This window comes from Amblyraja radiata, chromosome 18 (genome assembly GCF_010909765.2).
Source record: "Amblyraja radiata isolate CabotCenter1 chromosome 18, sAmbRad1.1.pri, whole genome shotgun sequence".
NCBI lineage: Eukaryota > Metazoa > Chordata > Chondrichthyes > Rajiformes > Rajidae > Amblyraja > Amblyraja radiata.
The window spans coordinates 33,108,809-33,136,443 of NC_045973.1; the positions used below are offsets into that span (position 1 = coordinate 33,108,809).

General features: G+C 45.4%; 1 protein-coding gene across 2 annotated transcripts in view; it reads left to right on the forward strand.

The window, feature by feature from the left end:
• sema3f (semaphorin 3F) overlaps positions 1–27,635 on the forward strand; it is a 213,449-nt gene that overhangs the window by 69,457 nt on the left and 116,357 nt on the right. The window lies entirely within an intron of this gene.

Consider the following 27,635-nt stretch of genomic DNA (forward strand, 5'->3'; position numbering starts at 1 on the left):
TTGATCGCCCATTCACCACGTGCTATGTTAGCCCACTTTCACACCCATTCCCTGCACATCGGGGGCAATTTACAGAGGCCAATTAACCTCTAAACCCATATGTCTTTTGGATGTGGGAGGAAACTGGGGCACCTGGAGTAAATCCACGTGGTCACAGGGAGAATGTACAAACTCTACACAGAGGTTAGGATCGAACCCGGGTCTCCGGCACTGGGAGACAGCAGCTCTAACAGCTGCGTCATTAAGCCACCCATGTTATAAAGGAAAGTTTGTGTTCTCTTGATTGCTAAAGTCCATATTTGAAGGAATTGAGCAAAACATTTATCATATTAACATTACACTGTATATATGTCAAAACAATGAGGAATCCTGGTGCGTGTGTGTGTGTGTGTATTATTCTGTGTTGATTTATGCCTCAATATTATACTGAGTGTTGGAATATGTCTGAATGTGTTGCTCTGGTGGTTTGTATGTCATCTAGAAACTGTGCAGAGAAGATTTACAAGGATGTTGCCAGGGCTAGAGGTTCTGCGCTACAGGGAGATGTTGAGTAGGCTATGACTCTATTCCTTGTGGAGTGATCTTATTGAGGTGCATAAAATCTTGAGAGGATAGATCGGGTAGATACACAAAGTCTCTTGCCCAGAGAAGGTGAATCGAGGACCAGTAGACTTTTGTTTAAGATGAAAAGATTTTTTAATAGGAATCTGAGTGGTAACGTTTTCACAAAAAGGGTGATTGGTGTATGGCACAAGCTGCCAGAGGAGGTAGTTGAGACAGGGACTGTCCCAAAATTTAAGAAACAGTTAGACAGGTACATGGATATGACAGGTTTGGAGGGATATGGACCAAATGCAGACAGGTAGGACTAGTGTAGCTGGGACATGTTGGCCGGTGTGGGCAAGTTGGGCCAAAGGGCCTGTTTCCACATTGTATCACTCTATGATTCTATGACTATCTATCTTGGTGATTTGCACATAAAAGTGAGTTGCTTTGACCAACCGTCTTTATATTAAAACAGTAATCTTCTATGAGAAACATTTGTCTGTTTTAAAATGCTTAAGGGACATGCGAGCTGCAAAATAAATACAAATTCTTTCAACATGTCTCTTCAGCATGGATTTATGAAGGGGATATCCTGCTTGACTAATCTTCTGCAATTTTTTGAGGATGTGACAAGTAAAATGGATGAAGAAGAGCCAGTGGATGTAGTGTATCTGGATTTTCAGAAAGCCTTTGATAAGGTCCCCCACAGGTGATAAGTGGGCAAAATTAGAGCACATGGTATTAGAGGTAGAGTATTGACAAGGTTAGAGAATTGGTTGGCAGACAGGAAACAAAGAGTAGGAATAAATGGGTCCCTATCAGAATGGCAGGCAGTGGCGAGTGGAGTGCCGCAAGGCTCTGTGCTGAGGCCGCAACTATTTACAATATATATTAATAATTTAGATGATGGAATTAAAAGTAACACTAGCAAATTTGCAGATGACACAAAGCTGGGTGGCAGTGTGAACTGCGAAGAGGATGCTAGGAGGTTGCAGGGTGACTTGGACAGGTTGAGTGAGTGGGCAGATGCATGGCAGATGCAGTATAATGTAGATAAATGTGAGGTTATCCACTTTGGTGGCAAGAACAAGGAGGCAGATTATTATCTCAATGGTGTCAGATTAGGAAAAAGGGAAGTGCAACGAGACCTGGGTGTCCTTGTACACCAGTCACTGAAAGTAAACATGCAGGTACAGCAGGCAGTGAAGAAAGCTAGTGGCATGTTGACCTTCATAACTTGAGGATTCAAGTATAGGAGTAAAGGGCCCTGGTGAGACCACATCTGGAGTATTGAGTGCAGTTTTGGTCTCCTAATTTGAGGAAGGACATCCTTGCTATTGAGGCAGTGCAGCGTAAATTCACAAGGTTAATCCCCGGGATGGTGGGACTATCATATGATGAAAGATTGGAAAGACTGGGCTTATATTCACTGGAATTTAGAAGGATGAGAAATTCACCCAGAGAGTTGTGAATTTGTGGGATTCCCTTTCACAGAAGGCAGTGGAGGCCAATTCACTGGATGAATTTAAAAGAGAGTCAGATAGAGCTCTAGGGGCTAGCAGAATCAAGGGATATGAGGAGAAGGCAGTGTTGAAATGATCAGACTCACACAATGATTAGAATCCAGTCTTTTATTGGCAACTCTATGGAGGAAACACTAGGTGCTTTCATTACTGATTACTGATTGTGGATGATCAGCCCTGATCACAATGAATGGCGGTGCTGGCTCAAACGGTCAAATGGCCTCCTCATGCACCTATGTTCTTTGTTTCTATGTCGCAGTCGATCCTGACAGTTTGTCAGCATATTTCTCCAAAACTCCAGGATTAAGTTGTCACTCTTGTGTTTTTTAGTGGTTGAAGTGATTGTTGTGGCTTTAGCTGCATAATTACTAAGTTACTAACCTAGAACTAATGACTGTGTCAAGTGCTAACAAAGGGATTATTGTTCTTCAGTCGAAACTTCATAATGCTGGTTAAACCAGCCAGTAAACTATTGGAAAATATAACGACAACAGACATAACCTTGTGAGGTGTGTGGAGTCCTCCATTCTCAGAGTGAGGCCACACGCAAATTGGAGAAACAGCTCCTCATATTTCCGCTGGGTTGGGCAGCTAACAACCCAGCAGTGTGACTATTGATTTCTTTCATTTCAAGTAACTCCTGCACGCCCTCTCTCCCCACCCCTCCCCCTCCCTAGTCGCCCTGCTAGCTCCACTGTTTACATCCATATATCCCTTCGTTATCATCTCTTCCACAGCCAACAATGGACCATTGTGGGCTCCACCTTTCCTTGGTCATCGGTGCCGGCTCTGACTTGTTCTGAACCTTTTCATACCTCTATTTTCCCTCTTCCCTGACTCAGTCTGAAGAAGGGTTTCGAACCGAAACGTTGTCTATTCCTTTTCGCCGGAGATGCTGCCTGACCCGCTGAGTTACTCCAGCATTTTGTGTATGTCCGCTCTGTCTGTTGGGTCAGGGCTGTCCTCCAGTGTTCAATGAAAGACTTTAGACTTTAGACATAGACTTTAGAGATACAGCACAGAAACAAACCCATCGTCCCACCGAGTCTGGGCTGACCAGCAATCACCCCGTACACTAACATTATTCTACACACCAGGGACAATTTACAACTAGCACTCTTTGGAGTGTTGGTGGGAAACCAGAGCACCCAGAGAAAACCTCTGCGGTCACAGGGAGAACGTACAAGCTCCGTACAGACAGCTGAACCAGGGTCTCTGGTGCTGTAAAGCAGCAACTCTACCGCTGCACCACTGTGCCGCCCAGGTTTAATATTTAGGAAGAAACTGCAGATGTTGGTTTAAATGGAAGATAGACACAAAATGCTGGAGTAACATCTGCCTGTCCCACTGAGTTACTCCAGCATTTTGTGTCTGACTTCAGGTGTACTGTTTGCCTCCCACCATGCTTGGTAGTCTTGTTAATCTACAAGAAATGTTGGAGGTTGGGGAGAGGTTGGTGCGGGCTGTTGTGTAGGTTGTGATGGGGGGGGGGGGGGTAGGTGGAATGAGTCCACGCTGACCATCGATCAGCCGCTCACTATAGTTCTATGTTATCCCACTTTCTCATCCACTCCCAACACACTAGGGGCAATTTACAGTTTGCCAGTTAACCTGTAAACCCACACGCCTTTGGGAGGTGGGAGGAAACCGCAGCACCCGATAAAAACCTGCATAGATCCCAGGGATGCAGAACGTGCAAACTCCATACACAGGCAGCACCCGAGATCAGAATCGAACCTGGGTCTCTGACCCTGTGAGGCAGTCGCCCTACCAGCTGATCTCACCAGAATCAATCTGCAAACTGAGCAAAGCGTGTCCCAAGTCATATTTCAAACACTCAAGTCTCCATCATCTTTAAAAAATGGGCGGCAATGGATTGTCTTCAATCTAAATTTTCAGCAATAGATAAGTGAGGTCCTCCTTGGATTTGATCTCTGCTAACTTCTATTGAAATAAATAGAAGGGGAGAAGTATCCAGAGAAACTCTGAAACCAATTACAGTTTGTGAGCCTCTTGACTGATCACGCCCCTGGCATCTGGAGCCCATTTCTGAATGTTGCCAGTTGTGGGTCATTTAATGTGAGGAACACTAAGTTATTTCTCTTCTCTTTCTCCAGAAGGATGCAAGCAGTGCAATCAGTCATATATTCTCCTCTTTTCAATCGACGTCTTCAATGGGGTGTCGTTGCATGCATCCACAATGTGGCTTGAACATTGTTGCTTTATTTCCAATCTTACTCGTTGGCGATTTTTAATGAATTCCTTCATAGATATTGAAATGCGTTCATAATCCCCTGCTGGTCCGACAGTCTTTTTCAGTGGCAATGAGTTAGAGTTGCTGCCTCATGGCACCAGAGACCCGAGTTCGATCCTGACTGCGGGTGCTGTCTGCGTGGAGTTTGCACCTTCTCCCCTGTGACCGTGTGGGTTTTCTCCAGGAGAATGTACACAGACTGCACCCGTAGTCAGGATCGAATCCGGGTCTCTAGCGCTGAATGGCACCAACTCTACCACTGCGCCACAGTGCCACCCCCCCTCTCGACATTATAACTAGGGCAAACACCTTGCCAAGCTTCATCTGAATGTATTATGTGATCACCACTCATCTTCTAAGCTAAAGAGGGTACAGCCCAAAATCGACATTTTATCTCCTCATTTAACAGAGAGTCACATCATTCTTCTTATCTACCTTAAATCGTAGCTTTGCCTTCAACAGGAAAGGATATGAGCTTTAGAATTACTACCTTCCCACCGTGTTACCATATAACCATATAACAATTACAGCACATAACAGGCCATCTCGGCCCTTCAAGTCCGTGCCGAACACTTATTTTCCCCTAGTCCCATCTACCTGCACTCAGACCATAACCCTCCATTCCTTTCCCGTCCATATACCTATCCAATTTTTTTTTAAATGATAAAATCGAACCTGCCTCCACCACTTCCACTGGAAGCTCATTCCACACAGCTACCACTCTCTGAGTAAAGAAGTTCCCCCTCATGTTACCCCTAAACTTCTCTCCCTTAATTCTTACCACCTTCTTCCATTGAGATCCACTGCCTTGTGATCTACCTTTGACCTTTGGGCTCCAGCCCATATATATATCGCATTATGTGGCTCTGCAAACTACCGCAGGATGCCCCATAGTTTGATGGCACAACAGACACACATCCGCTTCCTTTGTGATTGTGGCTACGATAGGCAGAGTGAAGGAGCATTGACTTGTCATGGTTCCCAAATAGTGAAACTTCTGCAGTCCAAGATCGGGGTGGGAAGCACTCGCACGTGAAGAATGTGCTGATAGCCAAGACCCCATGGAGGATACTGCAGAACGGGGAGGATGGTTTTTGGGGAGGGATTGTGAAGGATGAGCTGCCAGAGCAGGCCTAATTAAATCACACCAGCGCCAATGCCTCCTCGCCCGAGCATCTGCTGAAGAGTTTTAACACAATTTTGATTCAACCATTTTTGTAACTCTCCAGATCTGATTACTATTCAAGTCAGCTGACTGAAAGCTGTAAAACAGACCATCTCCAGAGAAAAGCATTAGTTGGTGAGAAAACTACCAAAAAAAAATGCTTTCAAACACTAAACCATTGCAAGAAAATTCTCTCCACTATTATCGATCTACTTCCCCACGATGCCTTTGTAAGGTGCCTGTCTGTTCCCTCTTCTGTGATAGTAGCTGCCTTAGGTTGAGGGAACGGTATGAATTTTAGGTACACAAAAATGCTTGAGAAACTCAGCGGGTGAAGCAGCATCTATGGAGCGAAGGAAATAGGTGACGTTTCGGGCCGAAACCCTTCTTCAGACAAAATTCTATGAATTTTAGGTCAGTTTTACTCCTTATTATTTGTGTGCCTGTTAACTGTTTAATGTAGCGGGACTTGTCAGTGATGGAAGGCTCTTGCCTTAACCCAGAAAGTGGCCAAGATAAATTCTTCCAGCCTCAGGTATTCCACACACTCAGAGCAGAGTCTTCAGCTTGTAAATCTTTGTACCATTTAATCATTCAGCGACTCGAGGCAAACGCTGAATAAAAACATAAACTTAACGCTAGAGTGATTACTGTATGTTTCTAAACTGTGCTGCATGTCCCTGGGGCTTATAGCACTTGAGTTGAGCCGAGCGTTAAAACATTGATTCATTGGGAGCTTTATTTGCCCTTGGAATTGTTTCGCGTTTCGGTTTGTTGTTAAATGAATGTGCTTGAAACTGGAGCTCGCTTACGGAGTAATGAATGTTTCAAGGTTTGATGCCCAGGAATGTTGCTCTTGACTAGACCGCCGTTTCACGCTAAAGTCCCTCATCTGCAATTGCGTGGGTGCAATCCTCCATGTAATGACCCCGCTATTGTTGAAATGTTGTCGTTACAAGTTGATAGGATCCCATTTTGTGGTGTCTGTTTCCTTCAGCATTGTGCCAGAGGTGTTGGTTGTCGATCAAAGGTCAATCACTGTCCCTCATTCCTCCTGCGTTTAGTTTAGTTTAGTTTAGAGATACAACGTGGAAACAGGCCCTGTACGTCTTTGGAGTGTGGGAGGAAACCGAAGCACCCAGTGAAAACCCACGCTGGTCACGGGGAGAACGTACAAACTCCGTACAGACAAGCACCTGTATTCGGGATCAAACCCGGGTCTCTGGCGCTGTGAGGCAGCAACTCTACTGCTGCACCACCATGCCATTTCAAAACAGCGACTCCCAACCCCATAAGGACCTGAAGAGCCATGACAGGCATTACATACGTACGAGCCTTGCTCACTCATTTTCTTCTTAAGTAAGGTCATGAAATAGCATCAGCCCAGACCTTGGAGTGAAGTGGAAGTGAAATGCAGAGGGATTTATAATAGAGGAAAACATTTCTGGTGGTCTTAATGATGAAGACAAGGGCATAAATTTGAGGAGAGGAATGAAACAATGGATGGGACTAGCATGGAATGCCAACTTGGTTACATGGACAATTTGGGCTCAAGCCAGGGGCAATTTCCAAGCTCTATAGCTCTATCACTATCACTCCATGACTTAGGTAAAAATGTTTCAGTGGCTCCAAGTATCTCTAAACTAAACTAGTCTAAAGACTGCTGACATTTCTGGGGCAGGTTTTACTGTACTTATTTTTGGACACATATAGTACCATGGCCCTCTTTCTGAGCATGATAGCAATAATAAAATCAATAGATTGTAGAGTTCTAAATTACGAGAAATGCATTGAGTATGAAAAGGGGTCTTGATGGCAGGAGTTGGTTTTGAACCATTGGGGGAATATACCCAGATATCTTCAGTTTAGTTTAGTTTAAGATACAGCATGGAAAAAGGCCCTTCGGCCCACGGAGTCTGCGTCAACAACAATCACTCATACACTCGTTCTATCCTACACACTAGGGGCAATTTAGCCAATTAGCCTACAAATCTGCACATATTTGGAATGTGAGAGGAAACCAAAATCTGCGCTGTCACAGGGAGAACGTACAAACTCCATACAGGCAGCACCCATAGTCAGGATCGAACCGGGGTCTCTGGTGCTGTAAGGCAGCAACTCTACTGCTGCGCCACCATGCCACAGAGTTTCCGACTGGATTCTGTGTTGCCGGCTGTTTTCCATTCTACCTGAGGTCCTACCTTCACAGTCTTTTTCTTCTTCTTCTTGCGTATGGCGTACACAGCCTAAAGTTGTAGGTCAAGGGCAGACATCCAGGCCAGGACAGCATCAGTTACTGGGTGGATGGTTTTGATGCCCCCAGGGAAAAGCCACAGTGGGCAGCCAGTCATTCATGATGTGTGGGATGGTCTGGTCTGGATGTCTGCGGTCACAAGCAGTTCCAATCGATCCCTTGCCCCATTTCATGGCCGCTCCCACTTCCATCAGGGCCAGTGTGTCTGTGGGTTTAATCTGTATCATCTCCTCCTCTGCCTCTGCTCGCATCAGACAGCTGCCGATGAAGACATGTCAAAGGGAGATTAAGCCAAGATGTGCCTTAGCTCATCCCCACCGTGACCTCCCTTCCATTCACCTTGCAGCAGGGTCAATGTCGGAATAGCTAGAATTGTCGGAGTGTCAAAGTCATCTCAGCCTCACATCTTTATTCCTTCCTTGTCCCCTTTATCTCTGCACCACTTTTGTCTGCACACCATCAGTGAGCAGCGGGAAAGATAAAGCTGGCTCACTAAGTGGTAATGAATCTCTTGTGAGAAGTGACCTGAAATCCATGGAGACCTGTCTTCACTCGCTAACACTCAAGGATAAAGGTGAGGAGCAATAATAGGAGAGAGTAGAAGGGGGGAATGTGTTGGAGAGAAGGTGTTAGCGTGGGTGTGGAGGCATTTATGGACATCATTTCCACGCACTCTTGTGAGTGAATATGTGGTCAATAAGAATTTAACCCTTTAGAGACGGTGGGCATGAATTCCACTGTCACAGCTAGTTCTTCAGCTGTTCATATTCAACACACAAATGATGGAAAATAGTTTTTATCGTTGTAAGTACTGATGTCATTAGGAAACTATTTTAAGTCCAATAATCTTAGTGAAATAATCACCTGCTGTACACTTTGGAATTTACTTGCTTCTTGTGTTCCGAGCCAAATCACTTTAGCCCCCAATTCATCATGCACAGTAATTAAGTTTAGCTTAGTTTAGTTTAGAGATGCAGTGTAGAAACAGGCCCTTTGTCCCACTGACCAGCCATCATCCCGTACACTAGTTCTATCTTACACTCTGGAGGCAATTTACAGAAGCCAATTTGCCTACGAACCCGCACGTCTTTGGAAACCGGAGCACCTGGAGAAAACCCACGCAGTCTCAGGAAGAATGGACATGAATTTGTGGAGTGTTGCTCTTCTGCTGGGTTTGGAGCTGTGTGTAGGTGGCCAGCCGGTTGAGCAGAAGAAGGCTCTTGCTCCCCAAAAGGCCACACCGCAGGGCATCGTGGCCCTTGAAAGACCAAGAGGCAGGTGTCCTTTGCTAAGAACAAATGTGTGGTGGGAACTGCCAGCAAATCTGAAATTGATCAAAGGTCTAAAGAAGGGTTTCAGCCCAAAACGTTGCCTAATTCCTTCGCTCCATAGATGCTGCCGCACCCGCTGAGTTTCTCCAGCATTTTTGTCGATTTTCCAGCATCTGCAGTTAGAAACATAGAAACATAGAAAGTAGGTGCAGGAGGAGGCCATTAGGCCCTTCAAGCCAGCACCGCCATTCATTGTGATCATGGCTGATCGTCTCCTATCAATAACCCGTGCCTGCCTTCTCCCCATATCCCTTGACTGCACTAGCCCCTAGAGCTCTATCTAACTCTCTCTTAAATACATCCAGTGACTTGGCCTCCACTGCCCTCTGTGGCAGGGAATTCCATAAATTCACCACTCTCTGGGTGAAAACGTTTTTTCTGACCTCAGTCTTAAATGACCTCCCCTTTATTCTAAGACTGTGGCTCCTGGTTCTGGAGTCGCCCATCATTGGGAACATTTTTCCTGCAGTTCCTTCTTGAACAAAGGAATGAATGGTCCTCTGAGGCTTGGCTACCAATGGATGTTCATGGAATACCCATCCCTCCTGTTATTCAGCGTCTGTGTGCGGAGAATAGACGTTTCAATGGCTGCAAGGGTGCATGAGGGTTTGAGAGTTTAGAGTTTAGAGATAAGCGCGGAAACAGGCCCTTTGGCCCACTGAGTCCATGCCGACCAGCAACACCAACCAGCGATCACCCCGTGCACTAGCATTACCCTACACACTAGGGGACAATTTTGCAATTTTACTGAAGCCAATTAACCTACAAACCCATACGTCTTTGGCATGTGGGAGGAAACTGGAGAAAACCCACGTAGTCACAAGGAGAATGTAAGAACTCTGTACAGACAGCACCCGTAGTCAGGATCGAACCCTGAACTCCAGCGTTGTAGGGCAGAAACTCTACCGCTGCGCTACTGTGCCACCCATTGTATCTGCTTGAACTACCAGCCCTGGCTGCATGTTCCAGGCACTCACCATCCTCTGTGCAAAAAGCTTACCCTGCACATCTCCTTAAAACTTTGCTCGCACACCATAAAGCTATGCCCTCTTGTATTTGATTTCTCAATCCTGGGAAAAAGATTCTGACTGCCTACCCTTCTGGGAGGGTGTCCTCTTGGGAGATGCCTTGTCGCCCATGGAAGCAACTGGTAGATCTGAATAAGGGGCCATTATGACAACTTTTGTTGTCTCAGTGTTTGCAGAGGTAAGAAAGCCTTTGCCTTCAGTATAGGCTGTGTGCTGTGAGTGTATAGAGCGGCTGACAATAATCGAGCTATAAATCAGGTTTAACATGCTGGCTCTTTAATTAAGAAGATAGACACAAAATGCTGGAGTAACTCAGCGGGACTGGCAGCATCTCTGGAGAGAAGGAATGGGTGACGTTTCGGGTCGAGACCCTTCTTCAGACGGATGTGTGTTCAGAGCAATCAACATCAGTAAACACCAGTCCATGTGCGAGTGAAGATCGACTATTGTCCTTCAGACTGAAGTTGAATATCTCGCTGACGAAGATTTTTAGGTGTTAGTCTATGGTTGAAGCCACTCCAGCAAGTTTGACACCAGGATATCAGCGTGCACATACAGACAAACCTTGCCCAAAAATGAAAATTGGCTAACTCGCTCAGAAAAAGCCACACAATTTCTTCATGCCATTTTCAATTTTGCATCTGTCCATAATCATACTTGCAGCCGTTTGTGTGTAAGTGCTGAGTGTCAATAACTTCGATGGAGGAATTGCTCTGAAATCTTCACTGAGCCGTTGACGTGACAGAGACAAACTCGCCTCGCTATTTGAATTGGCTGGTTGACCAAACCACTAATAATTTCCTATTGATATCAACTTACCTGCAGTGCATTTTCCCCACCATTCCTTCTGAAGACTGTTTCGAGCCGAAACCCTTCTTCAGTGCAGTCTGAAGAAGGGTTTCGGCCCGAAACGTTGCCTATTTCCTTCGCTCCATTGATGCTGCTGCACCCGCTGAGTTTCTCCAGCACTTTTGTCTACGGTGCATTTTTCCCATCCCAGTTGCCTTACTGCCTCCGTCAACATTACTGACCTTTCACAGGAAGACTGAACTGAAGACTGGCCCTTAATGACATCAACACGCAAATGATGAGGGCCTGGGAGCTGCCTAACAAAGCTCCAGCACTGAGCTATAGGGAGAGGTTGAGCAGGCTAGGACTCTATTCCCTGGAGCACAGGAGGATGGTGATCTTATAGAGGTGTACAAAATCATGAGAGGAATAGATCGGGTAGACGCACAGAGTCTCTTGCCCAGAGTAGGTGAGTGGGGGCGGGGGAAGCTGAAGGGTAACTTATTCACACACAGAATGGTGGGTGAATAGAATTAGCTGCTGGATGAAATAGTTGAGGCATGTACAGTACTATCACAACGTTTAAGAAACATTTACAGGTGCATGGATAGGATAAGGATTTGTGTGGAATTAGTCTAAAATGGTACATGGTGGGCCGAAGGGCCTGTTTCCGCACTGTATTTCTAAACTCTAAATTAAAACATTACAATGCAAGGAATTTGAGTTATTTTCAGGCCTCATTTAAAATCAGATGATTTAAGACATGGAGAGATAGTGGAAAAGACGCATGTAAACTTTGAAACGCATTAGCTCCAGGGTCTAAACCAGCAGCATGAAAATGATAATACGAGGGATTAGTTTGCAGTGAGTTAATTTACAATTTATCTAGTGAGATCCATATTAGGGTTTAAACTATTAATAATAACTGACAAAATAACCCCAAAGCCTCTCCGGAAATTTTGTTTTTCACCAATAAAAGTCCGTTATTTTATTCTTTTTCACCAATAAAAGTCTGTGCCAACATTAAATAGAAACCATACAGAATTTATGTTTTCATTCGCTCTATGTTAAAAATACCAGACATGACCTGCAAGAGAAAAATATTGTTGATAAAGTTAGTAACTACTTAAACACCAATGAATCTCATGTCCTCAGGATTCATAGGGAATAATGGCGAGTAATACAGGAAGAGTTAAAACAGAGATGGGACGCAGAACGAAGTGGTAATATTCGCAAAGAATTTATTAAACTAACGTCTGAGCTGGGGAATAACTGTTATTATCACTGAAGCAGATTTAGTTGCATTAAACGTTCATGAATCTCACTAGTGAGTGTTTTGATTAACGCACGGCACCCAATTTTGTCAAATATGTATATAAAAGCACCACCAAACTGAATCAACACCAACAAAAGAATGGAGACGAGGAAACACTTTTTCTCACAGAGAGTGGTGAGTCTGTGGAATTCTCTGCCTCAGAGGGCAGTGGATGCTTTCAAAAGAGAGCTAGATAGGGCTCTTAAAAATAGCGGAGTCAGGGGATATGTGGAGAAGGCAGGAACGGGGTACTGATTGGGGATGATCAGCCATGGTCACATTGAATGGTGGTGCTGGCCCGAAGGGCCAAATGGCCTACTCCTGCACCTATTGTCTATTGTCTATAAAAGAATACATTTAAATCCTGTTTGTAATAAGGCATGTGACTAGCAAAAGATAGACGCAAAGTGCAGGAGTAACTCAGCGGGTCGGGTAGCATCTCTGGAGAACATCTCTGGTGAACACGTAGCCCATCCTTTTTTAGTTTAGTGTAGTTTAGTGATACAGCACAGAAACAGGCCCTTCAGCCTACTGGGTCTGCGCCAACCAGCGATCCCCGTACACTAACACTATCCTGCACATACTAGGGACAATTTACAATTTTACCAAAGCCAATTAACCCACAAACCTGTCTCTTCGGTGTGTGGGAGGAAACTGGAGCTCCCGGAGAAAACCCATGCAGGTCACAGGGAGAACGTACGAGCTGCGTACAGACAACACCCGTAGTCAGGTTCGAACCCGGGTCTCTGGCGCTGTAAGGCAGCAACTCTACCGCTGCGCCACCGTACCGCCCATTTTCTCCAGAGATGCTGCCTGACCCACTGAGCTACTCCAGCACTTTGTATCTATCTTTGGCATAAACCAGCATCTGCAGTTCTTTGCTTCAACGTGTGTGTGGGTGGATTTGACAGATTGTTGAGATGACGCAGGATATTGTCCTGGGTTTGGAACTAGAACCCAAGCCGGGATCCCATTGTGCAGTGTGTATGGGGGGATGGACGTTATGCCGTTTCACAGAAGGGGCAGGGATGCTACTGATGTGCCCCAGGAGAAATTAAAATGGAAATACTCCGACAAAATTGTTACTACCTTATTCAGAGTTCTACTGAATGGAGGATATCAGGCACAAAGGTCAAGGCTGAACAATAAGGCGGTGGAAGTCATAAATATTTCAGAGCTTTTATAGGTTTCCTCAGTGGATGAGGGTTTCCTCACATAATTAATTATGTGAATTGGAGTTTGTTAGGTGGTTTACTGTACCAAGATAAAATTAAAACCTGTCCCAATGACAAGCCTAGGAAGACACCGAATAGTTCAGCGGCTCAGGCAGAACATTGATGGGTGATGTTTCAGGTCACGATCCCTCTTTAAACTGATCCAAATCCAACGTCTTGAGTTAGATCTCTTTGTCCTCAATTCTTGTACCACACTGGGACACTGAGAGGACAGGTACGATCGGGTGAATGGATTTTACTAATCTTTTGTAAAATAGTTTCAGGAGCATTGAAAGACCAGATAGTTAGATACAACAACTAAAAATACACAGAGCCGTGGAGTAACTCAGCAGGTCAGGCAACATCTCTGGAGGACATGGATAGGTGACATTTCGGGTCGGGACCCTTTTTCAACATTGTACTAGGGGGGAGAAAGCTGGAAGAGAAGTGGGATGGGACAAAGCCTGGTAAGTGATAGGTTGACACAGAAGAGGAGAAGGGAGGTTGTTTATATAATGTCTTTAACAAAATTAAATATTCTAGGACCTAATTGGAATGGAATTTTGAGGCACTATTGACCGACGATCAAAGTGCCTTGACCCGAAACGTCACCTACTCCTTTTCTCCAGAGATGCTGCCTGACCTGTTGAGTTACTCCAGCTTTTTGTGCCGATCTTTGGTATAAATCAGCATCTGCAGTTCCTTCCTGCACACTTCGCAACCACTGGCAGGTTGGAACCTCTCCCTGAATGATTTCGGAGAATCACCTTATTTCTCATTACAGAAACAGACTCAATTTCTTGAAGCAATAACTGGAATTCTCACAGCAAAATAGAGGCACCCGCTAAATCATCCATGCAGAGAATTGTGTTTGAATCCGTTTTGGTAAAGGGATATGAGAACTTCCGTGACACTGTTTCTTGGCATCTGCTGTACTTCCGAGCACAGGTCCCAGATAGCTGCTTGCGTGGTACATGACGACATACGCCACTTCCTCGCCCTCCCTTTGTACCTTTCCTCTTCCTCTCCCAAGGGTGTTTGAAGGTAGAATTAGGGCCTTGACGGTAAGGCTTTGATGCCAGTTGACTGGCCGGCAGCAGCAACACTCAGTAGACCAGCATCACACTCGGTGGACAAGTTTCGTCCCTGTTTGCAGATTGTGGAGTTATTATTAGACTTGTGAAGGAGAGGTGAAGGGGAATGGGATGTAAAAGCTCTCCAGAAAATAATTCTTCTGTGGGTAATGTGTACAGGCCGTCCCTGGGCAACGACCTGGCTCCATTTTCACGGATGCCCATGAGATGGCACTAAGATGGCACCAAGGCCAGGCGACTCAGCGTGCTGGTCCCAGAAGTGGGTCTGCTTTCATTCGCTCCACTCTTTTAAATCTCTATTTCAACTGCAGCATTTCTTACACTAACTCTGCTAATTGTTTTTCCCTTTATCCTGTATCCTATATCACTGTGGACGGCTTGATTGTCATCATGTATAGTCTTTTCGCTGACTGGATAGCACGCAACCTCGGTCCTCGTGATAACGAGAAACTAACTAAAGCATTTTTTGACACAAAATTAAATCCATCATTTAACCTGTCTGATCATGCATGGGAATATTGATTCAAAAACCTAAGATCAAAGAAACCCTGGGATCTTCGGATGAAAACCAAAAATGTCAGAAATACACAGTGGACCCATCTATTGATGGGCATCTCGATCACTCGTCGTGATTCTGGCTGAATCTGTTGAGCTGTTTCACTATTCTGTCCTTTTAAATTGTCAACCTTTTCCTGAAGGATATATCTGAAACAGTGCCGCACGATGGGAATATTCTGAGGAAGCCAAATTCTACAGTAGAGTTGCTGCCTTTCAGTGCCAGAGACCCGGGTTCGATCCTGACTACGGTTACCGTCTGTATGGAGTTTGTTCATTCTCCCCGTGACCGCGTGGGTTTTCTCCAGGTGCTCCGGTTTCCTCCCACACTCCAAAAACGTAATTTTGTAGGTTAATTAGCTTTGGTAAGTTGTTGTAAAATTGTTCATGGTGTGTGGTGATAAATGTACGGGTTGATCGCTGAACAAAGCGGACTCAGTGGGCTCAATGACCTGTTTCCGCAATGCATGTCAAAAGTCTTGATGTTAGAGTTTACTTTAGAGATACAGCGTGGAAACAGGCCCTTTGGCCCACCAATTCTGCATCGACCAGCAATCACCCTGTACACTAGCCCTATCCTACACACTAGGGACAATTCACAATTTTGGCCAAAGCCAATTAACCTACAACCCTGTACGTCTTTGGTGGGAGAAAACTGGAGCACTCGGGGAAAACCCACACGGTCACAGGGAGAACGTACAAATTCCATACTGACCAGCGCCCATAGTCAGGATCGAAATTGGGTCTCTGGGTGCTGTAAGGCAGCAACTCTACCGCTGTGCCACTGTGCCCCCTTTGCTAAATGCTGCCCCTGCTAATTATGCCACCATTCGATACATGAACAACTCCAGAGCTTGGGGATTTCCCTCACACAGCAGTCTAAAGATGAATTAAAATTTAAACCTTGAAGACCAAGACAGCGATGTTAGGGCAGTTTCATTTCCTCTGGTACTGCATTGCTCGATGTATATGGATAAAGTTTCACAGATAACTTTTACCCAAGGGGGTGTCAGAAAAACCAGAACCCCTTGAAATAGTGTAATGCCAACACTGACAGAGAACCCATGACTTAAAGCAGGATAATCTGTAATTGTTTACATTGCGTTGGATGATTCTATACAATGACAGCAAAGGGGATGTAGTTTAGTCCTTTGGGAGCCTGCACTGCTTGAGGAGGAAGTGGGTCAAGCTATTTGAGAAACTAAAGTATATCAACAATAGGTTAAAAATACTCCACATAATAAATGTCTGCGCAATTGGCCTGGTAGCTATTACCACGCAAGAATGAACACAGTGAACTATTGCTTAGTTTAGTTTAGAGATACAGTGCGAAACACATCAGCCCACCAATGGCCGCCCGTACACTAGCACTATCTTACACACTAGAGACAATTTTATAACTTTACCGACGCCTGTTAACCTACAAACCTGTATGTCTTTGGAGTGTGGGAGGAAACCGGAGCACCCGGAGAAATTCCACGCGGTCAGAGGGGGAGCGTACAAACTTGGTGCAGACCGGTGTGGTCAGGGTGGAACCCGGATCTCTGCCGCTGTAAGGCAGCAACTCTACCGGCACACCACCGTGTCACCCTCAGTTGTGGCAGAACTAGGCTGCTCTTCACAACAACTTTTTATGCCTTTCTCCCTCTCTCCCCCTTCCCATTCCCCCCTTTCTCCATCCAGGCGCGACTACAGGGCCTTGATTTATCATCTCAACTGAATGGTGGCACCACTTTTGATACTGGAGTGGCAGCAAAGACATTTGTGTGTATCTTTTGCACCTTCAAGTGTGGTCTTGGAACCACAGGAGAAAATGGTCACACAATTGATCGACTTTTATTCCAGTTGCTAAGATGTACTCCAAATGTCCATATTGCAACAATATTTACCAATTTCTGGATACAAAATGCAAGGAATTAATTAATTATTTATATTTCGGATGATCTATTGCCTTACATGTAGTAACATCTCAACTCAGTTTTCACTAGACGCTTACTCTTGTCCATCCCCCCAAGAATTCAAAAGCAAAATACTGCAGATGATGGAAATCAGAAACAAAATCAGGTCAGATTATCATAAGCTCATAAATCATAGGAGCTGAATTAGGCCATTCAGCCCATCGAGTCTACTCCAACATTCAATCATGGCTGATCTATCTTTCCCTCTCAACCCCATTCTCCTGCCTTCTCCCCATAACATTTGATGCCCTTACTAATGAAGAATTTGTAATCTCTGCTTTAAAAATACCCAATGACCAGGCCTGCACAGGAATTAACCTGAAACCTTGTATCTTTCCCTTCATCTGCCTATTGTAGATGAGCTTGGCTTTATTGTATTTCTGATTTGATTGGATAGCATGCAAAACAAAACATTTCACCGTGTCTCAGTACACAAAACAATAATAATCCTCAACCTAATTTAAACCTAAACATAAGCCTAACTTTGTTCCTTTCTCGTAAGAATGCTCCCCTGACATACTGAGTGCTTCCTTCATTTTCAGTTATTCTTTTTCTGATTGCTGGAAAGGTGTGGAAACAGGCCCATTGGCCCACCGAGTCCACACACACCATCTATCTCCCACTCATACTAGTTCTATGTTTTCCCACTTTCACATCCACTCCCTACACACTAGAAGCATTTTACTGAGGCCAATCCAGGAAACCGCAGGTCTTTGGGATGAAGGAGGAAACTAAAACACCCAGAGTCAACCCATGCAGTCACAGTGAGAACGTGCAAACTCCACACAGGCTGCACCCGAGGTCCGGATCGGAGTTGGGTGTCTGGTGCTGTGAGGTAGCAGCTCTACCAGCTGTGGTACTGCACCACCTGGACTATTATAATTTGTTCTACGCATGTTAGGAAATCAGGACATTGGGAGCACATCTTTGCAACTGAAACAAAGAATAGTTCCTCATCATTTGCAATATTCATTTTTATTTCACCGACACTCTGCTCCTGCCAAGCTCTTCCCCATTCTTAGTCACTCCGCTGAGAAACAAACACTTATTTCTGTGCCAGAATAATACAGCTAATGTATCAATCCAGGGTTTTGTTCAGGTTTATGTTGCACTTGTCTACATGGGATGTAGACTTGGAAAGGCGATCACATTGAAACCTACCGGGTAAACGCACAGAGTCTCTTGCCTCATGTAGGGGAATCTAGAACCAGAGGACAAAGGTTTAATGTGAGGGGAAGAATGATTTGATAGGAATGATTTAATAAGAACCTTTTTACGCAAAGGGTGGTGGGTGTATGGAACGAGCTGACGGTGGAGGTAGTGACTAGTACTATCGCAACGTTTAAGAAACATTTGAACAAGGACTTGGGTAGGACAGTTTTAGAGGTGTACGGGCCAACTGCAGACAGGTGGGACATGTTGGTCAGTGTGGGCAAGTTGGATGGAAGGGCTTGTTTCAATGCTGCATGATTCTACCACTTTATGACTCTGCTGGATAACATATGGGCTAGATAAGGTGGAAACGGAAAGGATGTTTCCATTAGTGGGAGAGTCTGGGGCCAGAGGGAACAGCCTCTGAATAAAAGGACATACCTTTAGAATGGTGACAAGGAGGAATTTCTTTAGCTAGAGGGTGGTAAATCTCTGGAATTCATTGCCACAGATGGCTTTATGGGTGGCACAGTTACGCAGTGGCAGAGTTGCTGCCTCACAGTACCAGAAACCGGGTTCAATCCTGACCTTGGGTGCTATCAGTATGAAGTTTGTACGTTCTCCCTGTGACCATTTGGGTTTTCTCCGGGTGCACCAGTCTCCTCCCACATTCCAAAGATGTGCAGGTGTGTAGGTTAATTTCCCTTATGTGTAGGATAGAACTAGTGTTCGGGTGAACGCCGGCCGTTGGGGACTCGGTGGGCTGAATGGCTTGTTTCCACGCTGCATCTCTGAACTAAACTGCGGAGGACAATCTTTGTTTTTTTTAATTGTATTTTTAGTAGAAGCAATGTACAATAATATAAGACATGAATAGCAGATTACATTTCATGTACAACTTCTTATTTGGTTATTTTTAAAGCAGAGATTGATGGGTTCTTTATTAGGAAGAGCATCAAAGATTATGGGGAGAAGGCAGGAGAATGGGGTTGAGAAGGAAATATAGATCAAACACGATTGAATGATGGAGTAGACTCGATGGGCTGAATGGCCTCATTGTATTCCCATGCCTTATAGTCATGTGGTCTCATGGTCTTATCACTAGCAAGGACAGTATTTATTACTCTTCCTTAAATGGCAGAAGGAGTGGGACGGTGGAAGTAGAGGAAGGGGTGGGAAGGTGGAAGCAGATGCAAATATTCCAAAGTTTGGAGTCTTCTGAGGGTCCCTATCCTTCACGCTGTTGGCAGGGCTGGTGATTGAAGGTGGAACGGATGCAGTGAGTGGTTGCACAATCAGCTCCCTACAGTGGAACAACTGAGGTGGCGTAGAGGGAAAAGGTTTGTCTTTCTTTGTGGTTGATTAGTACACTGCTGGATGCTGCCAGCGTCTGCATGTACTCAGCAGAACATGACGGCACCTGTCAAGGCACTCTTTTCAACGTTTTTTTGCATTTAAGAGTCCAATCACGATCAACGTCAAAAGAGTCTGACAAAAATCGCAGTGAAGTGGGGCAGGATATATAAAGCAATGTCCTGCTCCACTCTCCTGAAGGCCTCACAGCACCTAAGGCCCGGTTCGATCCTGACCTCGGGTGCTGTCTGTGTGGAATTTGCGTCAGTTTCCTCCGGGTGCTCTGGTTTCCTCCCACATCCCAAATACCTGCAGGTTTCTAAGTTAACTGGCATCTGCAAATTGCCTCTAGTTTATGGGGAGTGGGGGCGAAAGTGAGATAACACAGAATGAGTGTGAAAGGGTGATTAATGGCTGGCGTGGGCTGAAGGGCCAGTTTCCATGCTGTGCACCTCCTAAAAAAGCGACACCTCGCACAAACCTGCTCGGGCCTGCAGTGGGGTAGATGTTGTATTTGCGCCCCACCCAAGGTTTCCGTGCGGTTCCCGGAGGTTGCAGGTGGTTGCCGGAGGTTGCAGGTAGTGGAAGCAGGTAAGGAGACTGACAAACACCTCCCGGAACCTTGGGTGGGGCGCAAAGTCTCCAGAGGTTTCCGTTCAGGTTTCCTAAGTGGGACAGGGGCATTAGGAGGGGAAAGGAAGCCAGAAGAGAGCAAAGGGGCAGGACAAAGTGTGGCAGGTAATAGATGAATACAGGCGAGGGGGCGGTGGGGGGGGGGGGGGGAGTTTAATAGTCAGATAGTTGGACAAAAGTCAGCGAGCAGTTGCACTGAAAGTTTCAAAGTCACACGCAGCAAAAGTCACAAAAGAAATCACTCAACGATTTCCGAGACTGATCTGTATAACATTTGGTGTAATGCGATGGAAAGTCTCCAAAGACGAGATGATAAACCCTGACCTGCCTCAGCACATTTCTGCCTGCCTCGGAACAGCTGGGCAGGGAATACCTGCCATCACTCTGCTTTCAGCCTCTCCCCTCTCGCTTTCTCAATAATCTAAGATGAAAAATGATTGAACTAAAATAGCTCTTCTCAAATAAAACGGGGCCATGAAATTAACCCTTTCTCGTCCTGCCACAGCATGGCTGTATCGAACAAGAGCAACATTTGTTTACACAGACACAATCTGGGAGGGATAGGGAAGATATATAATTGATCGGATGAACACGCAGTCTCTTGCCCAGAGGAGGGGAATCGAGAACCAGAGGACATAGGTTTAAGATGAGGGAGGAAAGATTTAATAGGAACCCGAGGGGTAACGTTTTTACACAAAGGGTGGTGAGTGTATGGAACAAGCTGCCAGAGGAGGTAGTTGAGGCAGATACAATCGCAATGTTTAAGAGACATTTAGACAGGTACATGGTTTAGAGGGATGTGGGCCATACACAGGCAAGTGGGACTAGTGTAGATGGGTCATGTTGGTCAGTGTTGGCAGGTTGGGCAGAAGGGCCTCTTTCCACACTATATGACTAATTCAATTTATCATGATGTCTCTTTGACACATGTGCTGGCATAGCTCGGCAGGTCAGGCAGCATCTCTGGAGAACATGGATAAAGGGTTGAGACCCTTCTTCACAGCCCATGCTCACACTGCAACAATCCCAACGAGGTAAAAACTGTCTGAAGAAGGGTCCCAACACAAAACATCACCTGTCCATGTTCTCCAGAGTTGCTTCCTGACCCGCTGAGTTACTCCAGCATTTTGTGTCTTTTTTTTTTGCAAACCAGCATCTGCAGTTTCTTGTCTCTCTCCTTTGTCGATAGAGTGGGTTCCATGGGCATGAGGATGTTGCGATCATCAGCCGGCCCGTGTACGTTTCCCCGTCCACGCTACCTACGCACCCCCTCTCCCTCCCATGTGATTACATTGAATTCCTGCCCTGTTCATGTTCCCAGCCCTACTCCTTCCCCCTCCCAACAACCGCCTTTCACTTCCCAACCCGCTAACACACACATACGTTTTAGCACTCGCCTGAAATCACATTCCTCTCACTCATACACCTCACCCAAAACATGAAATGTTATCGCTTCATCAAAAACCAAAGTGAAAACTCCATGCACAGAGACATATATTAATCACTGAATGTCATCAAACTGGTTGAAGGATTACATTCTGGGGAGGGATTCATGCATCAGGTGCTGGTGAAAAAGTAGGGGGCAGGGCAGTAAATGTTAAGGATTCCATCTCCATCGTACCAAAGCATTTTCTAACAATGATTTGCCTGCTACAGAGGCAGGGAGAGGATGGCCGCCAGTGGTCTCTGCAAGTACAGACAAGGCAGCAATATGCTCAGGCAGGATCATGAAATGGCAGAATCACATACCACAGGAGGCTGTTTGGCCCATCGTTACCCGTGCTAGCTCACTGAAAGTGTCACTGATTAATCCCATCCTTTGCTTTTACGAAGGGCTGTGCACAGGGAGGGGTGTGGAGGGGGCAGTAGATCATTTTACACCACCCCAATAACAATTGTAAAGCATATTAAATCATATGTCCATGCACCTATTTGCATTGGTGCCTCGAACCACCCCAGCAAGTTCGGCACATGTGGAGAATGGATATGCTGGGAATAGAGTGATATGGACCATGTGCAGGCAGATCAAGAGTCAGAAGTGTTTTATTGTCATATAGATGTCCCAGACAGAACAATGACATTCTTACTTTCAGCAGCACAACACAATATGTAAACATAGTACTCTGTAAACAATATAATAAATGAGAAAAATAAGTTCAGTGTATATATATATATATATATATATATATGAATATACATACTCCATACATACATACACACACACACACAAATATATATATGTATGTATAGAGTATGTATATTCATATATATACATGCACATACGTACACAAGAAAACAAACAAACAAACAATAGCAGTGCGTCTTAGCATCTAGGGCAGCCTTTACAGAAGCCAATTAACGTACAAACCCATGTGCTCACAGGATGGACTTGCAAACTCCACACAGGCAGCACCCCAGGTCAGGATTGAACCCAGGTCTCTAGCGCTGTGAGACAGCAGCTCTGCCAGCTGCGCCAATGTATTCAGCTCTCCTGAGGTAGCTTTCACCAGACACCTCCCTTCGTCCTTCACTGTAGGTTTTGACACAATGTGATTTACAGAGTAGGGGGGGAGATACCGCCATTTCATTTCCTCATCGCTGTAAGCTTATCTTTGATGCACACTAGCTGCTCTTGCTTATACTGCTTGTGCAAGCAAAATATCATCTGCAGCAAACTTTATACTCCTTTATTTAATAATCGCTGCAGGTCACAGCAGCTTACAAGTTCATTTTTCTTTATTGTGTTGTTCCTTGCATGTCAGTGCAGAGACCTAAAACAGATGTTGACCCGGGTACGTTCCTCGGCTGCTCGCATGTGACAATTTTCTTTGCACGCCCATTCAGAAAGTAGAAAGGCCTACATACAGTGCATAGAGATCCTTTCACACCCTGGCCATGTCTTGAAGAGCATTCTTCTCAAGGTTGACAACACACCAGCCAATTTGCACGCAGAAACCTTTCATGAACAGTAGTGTCCCAATGCCCAGACTAGATCTGAAGATGCTATGAAGGTTAATTATTGAAGAGATTCCTTCTGTCTGTAAAATAGTATGCTAGGATTTGTTTTAATCTACTCATCCCTCATCGGAAACTACATTGGAGCCACAGTGGCGCAGCGGTAGAGTTCCCCGGGTGCTCCACTTTCCTCCCACACTCCAAAAAGACGGACGGGTTTGTAGGTAAATTGGCTTCAGTAAAAATTGGAAAAAGAGCTAGCATATGGGGCTGAGTGGTCGCCGTGGATACGGTGGGCCGGAGGACCTGTTTCCACGCTGTATCTCTAAACTAAACTAAACTAAACCAAACGTCTATGATTGATCCCGAAGATATTGGTCTGAGAATTTGGTCCCAGTTGCCCCATTACAAGAACGATGTGCAGGCTTTGGAAAGCGTGAAGAGCTGTATTACCGGAATGATTCCTTTATTAGTGAGTATTAGCTAGAGGAAGAGGATGGACAGACTGGGATAGTTTTACTCTTGAATACTGGAGGTTGAGCAGAGACCTGATAGAAAAGCATTAAATTATGAGAGGCGTAGATAAGATAGATAGTCAGTATCTGACTCGCAAATCTGATTGCAAATATTAAATGCCAGAGGGCGTAACATTCAGTTGACAGTTTAAAGGAGATGAGCAGGGCAATTTTTTTTACACAGATCGGGATGAGTGCCCAGAATGCGCTGCTGGGGGTGGTGGTGGAGACAGATACGATCGTGGCATTTAAGAGACTTTGGATACAGTTTAGACTAGCGATCACCCGTTCACACTAGTTCTATCCTGCACACTAGGGGCAATTTACAGAAGCCTATTAACCTACAAACCTGCACGTCTTTGGAGTGTGGGAGCACCCAGAGAAAATCCACGGTCACAGGGTGAACGTGGAAACTCCATATAGACAGCACCAGTAGCCAGGATCGAACCGCAATCTCTGGTGCTGTAAGACAGCAACTACCGCTGCGACACTGTGCCATCCAAATGCTTGATAGGCACAAGTATATGCAGGAAATGGAGAGATATGGCTCATGTGCAGGCAGACAAGAGTTAGTCTTGGCATCATGTCCGGTTCAGCACAGGCATTTTGGGACAAAGGGCCTTTTCCCGTGCTGTACTGTTCTATGTTCCATGTTCCAATATCTGGGCCAGCTCCATTTCCTCCTGACAAATAGCCTAATCCTCCAGCAGCGGCACATCTCGGAACTGCAAGCCGGCAGGTGCAATCTTTTACCACCTATTAAACCGTAAGAAAATAGGAATTCCCAAATACTTCTGCCAGAATCCCCCCCCCCCCCCCCCCCCCAAAATAAAAATAATGTTCTCTCTGTGGGCTTCTAGAAATTGGACGTTGTGTGAAGGACTTCCTGCTCCTACCTCTCTAGCTCCAACTATGCACTATGCCAATGAAGAGATGTTGGGACATAATGCTGGAGGTACAAGCACTGAAAGCAAGTTCCGCTCCTGGCCTCGTGATCTTGCGTGCCAAGTGATCTGAAGCCAATACCTAATAAGAACAGAAAATGTTCTTCAACTTCTTCGATCTCTGTTACATTTTGCTGCCTTGCCAACATTTGGGAATGGCAAACCAAACAGCCAGATCGTACTCCTGTCTGCATTGTGCCAAAACATACATTTTTTGACGTCTATCTTAATAAATGTGGAAAGCAACACTTAACATTAGTTTGGGGGTTTTTTTTTTAAAGAGATTTTTATTCCCACTTGCAACAAGATCTTGAGCTGATACGTGGCATTAAGAAGTGGCAAGTATTGCATCTGCTGAATATTTACCAGCCAAAAAGCTCCTGCACCAAGAAAGGCTGTCACGTAGCCTTCCCATTCAATAGTCTAATACCCCAGCAGTATCCTAGTAGGATTAAGAGTCACCATCAATCAGAAACATAACTAAACTAGCCATATATCTAATTGATGTTGTCTGAGAAGATCACTGAAAACCAGCCCATCCCTTGCAAATCAATATTCAATGTTAGGGGGCAGCATGGTGTTGCAGCAGTAGAGTCGCTGCCTTGCATGCTGCCTTCCGTCGTGGCGCAGCGGTAGAGTTGCTGCCTTGCAGTGCCAGAGTCCCGGGTTCGATCCTGACCACGGGTGCCTTCTGAACAGAGATCAGTGTCAGTGGATCAGTGGATATTTTTTAAGGCAGAGACAAATAAACTCTTGATTAGTAGACTCTTGATCAGTGGATATTTTTAAGGCAGAGTCAGACAGACTCTTGATTAGTACTGGTGTCAGGATTTATGGGGAGAATGCAGGAAAATGGGGTTAGGAGGGAGAGATAGATCAGCCATGATTGAATGGCAGAGTCACCTGATGGGCTGAATGGCCTAATTCTACTCCTACCACTTATGACCTTATGACCTTATGAGATTGTACATTCTCCCAGTGACCGCGTGGCTTTTCTACGGGTGCACCAGTTTCCTCCCATATTCCAAAAACGTGCAGGTTTGTAGGTTGACTGTAAAATTATAAATTGTCCCTCATGTGTAGGATAGTGCTAGAGATCGCTAGTCGGTGCGGACTCGGTGGGCCAAAGGGCCTCTGTCTCTAAAGTCTAAAGTTCCTGACAATGAACCCTTGTGTGAGGATGTTTCTGAGGCACCATGGAACCATAAATGCTTACATCATTCCAATATTTAAACATCCCCGGCTCCGTCTAACATCACTGCACTTCATCGTGGTGAGAACTCCTTGATTGAAAAACCATGAAGAGGGACATTAATACTGTGATAACATTCGTTCATTAGGCACTTCATTGCAGAGACTTGAAGGACATCTCCAAAACACTCACTCCAGAAGTCTCTTCTGCAGGGACAGAACCTCATATTCAGCTTGGGTAGATTTCAACCCTATGGTGTTAATATTGAATTCTCCAATTTTAAGTAATGATTCCCTTTCCCTACCCCACCCACCTCTCCTTCCCATCTTCCCCTTCCCCAGTGCAAACCCATTTCTCCCCACTATCCTGCTCTCTTTCCCCCACGCCCCATCCCCTTCCCTCTTCTTCCCTCCCTCTGGCTTTACAGTTCATTCTCGTCTCTCCTTATCTCGCACCCATTTGTCTCATTTTCATCTCTAGCCTTTGTCTACCCATCTGCTTATCAATCCCCCCTCCCCCCATCGTAATCTGTATCCACCTATCACTTGCGATAACTCCAGATGATGGTTTATACCAAAGGTAGACACAAAATGCTGGAGTAACTCAGTGGGTCAGGCAGCATCCATGGAGAACACTGATAGGGAGCGTTTGGGTCTGAAGAAGGGATCCAGCCCAAAAGGTTGCGTATTCATGCTCTCCAGGGATGCTGCCTGACCCGCTGAGTTACGCCAGCATTTTGTGTCCCCCTATCACTTGCCAGGTTTTGTTGCACCCCCACCTCGTACAGCTATTCCCCCCCCCCCCCTACTACAAACAGCCTGAAGAAGGGTCCTCATTGCAAACGTCGCCTATCCAGAGATGCCGCCTGAACTGCTCACTCCAGCACTTTGTGTCTTTTTTTCCTACTCAGCGGGTCAGGTAGCATCCCTAGAGAAGATGGATGGGTGACGTTTCAGGGCGGGACGCTTCTTCAGTCTGAAGAAGTGTCTTGACCCCAAACATCGCCCATCCATGTTGAGATACTCCAGCACTTTATGTCTTTTATTACAACCCTTTGCATTTTACTCCAAATCGCAGCATCTGCAGTTACTTGTATCTCCTCTGAACTTTCCCATTTAATTCTGTTTTCAGCACAATCTGGAAACCAACAAACTGGGGAATCATTTGATAGTGAGCTTGATTATGGGCCATTTCTATAGTCACGGTTTGGATTGAGGCAAATGTCAAGACCTTAGATAAATGTTGTCGTGAGACTGAGAATTAAACAAATGGATTTGGCAAGGTTTTGCAAGATTACTTGGTTCTGTCTGTTTGTACTTTTGACCGTGCTGTGCAGACTATTCCTTCAAACATTCAGCTCCTTGAGTCCAACAAAATTCAATGTTAGGAGCCAAGTTACAAGGAAAGTTGCAGTTTTGCCACACATGAAGAGTTGAAGGAGCCAGTGCTGAGTGGTAAATCATTTCTGGGCACCAGCACTCATTCAGTAACATAAATAAAACAGTTCCATTTTCACGGACAAACCGAGGCCTGCACCATTGGGATTGGGCCCTGGTGTGGAATAATGACTTGTTCAGAGTGATCTACATGTCATTGTCCAGGGGGGGGGCGGAAATCCAGGGAGGGACAGGGTCCCCCCATGTTTAGAGAGGCGGGGGACGACCCCCCCCCCCATGATTTGTAATCCGTATTTTAAAACTCGGTTAAAAAAGTCTATTAAAAATCTCCGCTATCCGCAAGATAGTGGGGGTGGGACTGATGATCGAGGGCGCAGATTGGACGGCAGTGGGGGGGGGGGGAATGCCATGATGATTCAGCACGATGATTGGAGGAGGGAGGTGTCGGGCAGAGGCGGACGTAGGGTG